The sequence below is a fragment of the Adiantum capillus-veneris genome, chromosome 2 (genome assembly GCF_014529385.1).
Source record: "Adiantum capillus-veneris isolate H3 chromosome 2, ASM1452938v2, whole genome shotgun sequence".
Taxonomy (NCBI): Eukaryota; Viridiplantae; Streptophyta; class Polypodiopsida; order Polypodiales; family Pteridaceae; genus Adiantum; species Adiantum capillus-veneris.
The window spans coordinates 79,237,340-79,241,654 of NC_140932.1; the positions used below are offsets into that span (position 1 = coordinate 79,237,340).

Genomic DNA, 4,315 nt, shown 5'->3' on the forward strand with positions numbered 1-4,315 from the left:
AAAACTGATTGTTCATGGTGACATAGGTAATCACACATCAACATGACATGTTCGCGATGCACAGAGACAGCAGGGGAAAGTTTCATGCCATAGAGTTGTGGAGTTGTACAAAATTGAAGTATTGCTTCATTACGTCAAGAGCAAACCGTACATGATGACGTAGATAAGCATACATCAGCAGGTGATGATTTTCAAGCAGACAAAATCAGATTCTGCGCACACATATTTTAAGTACTGATCATAGATCAGTACGGACATAACTATACATTAGCAGCTGAATGGCATGTGTGTACCCATATTTCAAATACCAATCCTTGCAAGTAGATTCGAAAGCCTACATGCTATTGCATTTTGGCAGTTCAACTGCGTCTTCAATGCACCAAATTCTTTCTGCAACAACAAAATGCGCTCTTCCAACTTTGTCACTTGGACATCAGCAACATTAACGTCATAATGGTCGATCACATTTTTGATGCTAGAAATCGCCTGAAGAAGTTCAGAGCGTAGTGACGGTTCACTCCTCGTCTGGTCACCAAGGAATTCCTTCAAAATGTCCACCAGCACATCCTCAATCTTATGAATTTGTCCATCTTCCACTTGTGTGAATGAGTCATCTCCTTGTGTCTCCTCCAATGCCAGTAAAACTGACCTCGATTTTGGTCGTCCATTGTACACCTGATAGAATCAGCACGATACTGTTAGTTCCATTCTCCAAACAAAAAACAAACAAATACAAGACTACAAACAACCAGAATGACTACGCTAAGCAACTATTGTTACACCAATCTCATGGACAAGCGGGATATATTCATCCCCTATTTCTGCATCTGTCACATATGGATCCATATTGTCATCATCAGCGTCTCGCACATGCGCGTGAGAAATGTCAGCAGAAGGAACATTCGGGCTGCCAAACACGCTAAGCATCAAAACCACTCATGTTTGCCAACCATTATCTCAACGAAGCTTGTGTTTTACCTTCCTCTTTCCTGCCAACGGGATAGAAACCAATCTGAACGCGGGTGTGTCGTGCTATATGTATCACTGTTGACAAACATATTAGTGATATCTTGGTATGAAGCAGTCGATGGATGCACCATGCACCTCCAAAGCGCCTTTATTTTGCCCAACTCCATCCCCCACCCTTGGTGCGGAGTTATCCATGACAAAGACGGATAATACTTGCCACTTTTAACCATTCTATGTAAAGTCGACAAGAAATTGTTACCCACAGGGTGTCTCAACCTATACTTCCAAAACATCAACGCCCTATCAAAAATATTTCCCAGCATCAAACAAACCTTGTTTTTTACCTCGTCCGCACCATACAAGCTATACAACTCTATCCCTCTATTGACATCATCATCAACAGTTATATTATGCATCGTTTTTTGAAAATGCGGCTCGCCACTCTCCTTCAAACAATAACCTATCATACCCTCAAAAGGATGCATTTTGCGTTGCTTGAGCCCGCGACACAATACCATCCCGCCCGTAGGCAATGCTTTGTCCCATCCTAGGTATTCTTTCACTTTCCTGTTTTGACAGCGATCAATGAAGACACCCAGAACCTCACCACCATCTGTAAATGCAAATGGAAAAGAACACTGCCCCTCTCAACTGCACACACCCCAGCTACAGCCTCATTCTGAAGGGATCTCTCCATTTGCTGTAGCAACCCTACATCCACATCCCCACCCCCTATGGATACAGTAACACTAACCTCCATCATCTTAGTAGCTGTTCTTGATGCCCTACCCTTTACTGGCTCCATATTAGCATGTTTTCTTTTCTTGCAAACAGTTGATGGCTCTACCTCCCCCCTGGCCCAAGCTTCAGACTTTAGGCTCACCATGACAAATAGACGAACAAAACCCAGCACACTCACAACACAGTACAAGCAGCAGGAGCTAACGTAGAGGACTTACAGTAATCACCCAAGGGTTGGTTGAGAGCACCCAACACACTCACAGTAGCTAACATAGAGGACTCACAGTAAGCACCCGCTGGTTGGTCTAGAGCATCGCAGACAAAAACATCCCGAGGACCACAGCATGAAATAGAACCCACAACGAGGGCCCAGATGTCGACAGGGTCGACACGCCTGTTCGCCACGTTGCACCACACTGATAAACGCCTCCCTTTCTCTCAGCTTTTCCCCCGGCATCTCCACAAATTCGAACCCCTTCCACCTGCTCCAAATAAGCACCTGCTGGTTGGTCCAGAGCATCGCAGACAAAAAAATCCCGAGGACCACAGCATGAAATAGAACCCACAACGAGGGCCTAGATGTCGACAGGGCCGACACGCATGTTCACCACGTTGCACCACACCGATAAACACCTCCCTTTCTCTCAGCTTTTCCCCAGGCATCTCCACAGATTCACACCCCTTCCACCTGCTCTGAAAATTAGAGGGACATACTGTGTGTGTGTGTGTGTGTGTGTGTGTGTGTGTGAGAGAGAGAGAGAGAGAGAGAGAGAGAGAGAGAGAGAGAGAGAGAGAGAGAGAGAGAGAGAGAGAGAGAGAGAGAGAGAGAGAGAGAGAGAGAGAGAGAGAAGATCGTTTTGTGAAGCTCCTCTCCACAAAAGGTGGTTCCTTTTGCTTTGAAGTAGCCAAATGAAGCCTTTTGAAGCTCTTGGCTTTGAGGGTTGATCTTTTAATGGCCTTAGAGATTCATTCTTTAAAAGCTTGGCGGAGGCCTCTTGAATGTCCGATGTGATGCTTGATATAGATGCAACCCGTGAGAAGGGGGGCTAATGGCAAGAAGAATGGCTTTAGGGCCCTTGTAAGAATTCATTCGTGAGAAAGTACTCTCAAAGAGTGGCTTTGTGTCGTGGAGGTTTGGCTCAAGGTTGTAGGGCGGTGAGATTACAAGTTGGTAGGAGCTAGTCCACCAAACAAGCGCAGGAAGGGGGGCCCCATAGGGGCAAACCCGAAAGAGTATTAAAATTCGATTGAGCGCCTTTGGGTCAGCGCAGGTCGATCAAAGCAAGAGGCTCAATGAGCTTGAGTCGCGGCTTTGATGGGCGCCGTCAGACGGAGATAAGCAATAGGCCACTGACGTGCAACAGGTCGGACCCGAAATGGCTATGTACTTTTCTATGGCGCTTGGTAGAAGTCCATTGAGTGGACGCCTCCATGTGAGCACCCTTTCGGTCTTGCCTTTTTCCTCCTAAGCTGGCGGGTTCTCACCTAGGTGGGGTCGACCTTGGAAGCTATTTGGGGCTTCTTTTTCAACAAAGAGATGGTGCACATTAAATGCCTTTTAGGTACAAAAAATAAAAATAAAAAATTCGAGTTGCTACAAGAATTCCCAAAATTAATGGGCTAATTTGCAAGAAATTAACCAAGTAATTAAATACACATACAAGATTCAATTAGAGAAAAGGGGTATTTGTTGGAGAGCTCTTGACAGTGGATTCACACTTAATAAATCATGTAAAGCTGCAAAGACAAGCTAAAAATGGTCACAGATAAGCACAATAATGGAGAATTACATACATGATCAATGCTAAATACGAGTTTCCCCTCAACTAATGACCAAGGGGTAGTAGAACATGCTCTTGCCCAAGTGGTGATTATGAGAATGGGATAATCACACAAATGCATAATGAGAAACCTAGCTAGAATAACTTGGAGCTCTAATACCACTTGATGAGAATGGGATCGTGCTAGCTAGGGTGGATGAAAGACAAACATGGTTCACACAAGTGAGTGTGTAGGTTGGATTATCACTCAAGCAAACTAGGTTATGTTACGAGATTGGGCACCCTTCTATCGTATGTGGTTAACTGCAGTTGGGATAGCTGGCGTAATGATTAATTATGTGTTGTCTATTTGATTTTACTAATAGCAACTTGATGATGATTTGTAGATTGGAATTTTGGGAGTTGAAAATCAGGTGCTCGCAAATAATAACCCTCTCGACCATTTTACTTTCTACAATATTTTAGACTTTTTATTCAATAAGCCACTATGGCTGCTTGTAAATAGATCTAGTGAGAACTTACCCTTATGGGACATGCAGTAAGTGATGTGCTCCACTCAAGTACTAAAGTGGACTAGATGTAAAAGAGGGGCCTCCAATTTTGGCACCCCAAAACTCAAATAATAAATAAAATTCCAAACTCCACAAGAAGAGGTGCTATGGAGTTTGGGGCTATGATTTTAAGCCATTCACTTGCAAGATTCTTTGCTCTTCCCTCTTAGACTATGCTAAATCATGCTGTGTACCCTCTAATTATCTCTACATCTCTTACAATCTCTTAGACTCTATTTTTGTCAAAACTATTCTCTTTGTGTGTGTGAGTGT

The 4,315-nt window shown here is 43.9% G+C and overlaps 1 pseudogene; it reads right to left on the reverse strand.

Moving 5' to 3' along the window:
- Positions 1-300: 300 nt before the first annotated feature.
- Positions 301-927, reverse strand: LOC147463043 (uncharacterized; annotated as a pseudogene).
- Positions 928-4,315: the final 3,388 nt, after the last annotated feature.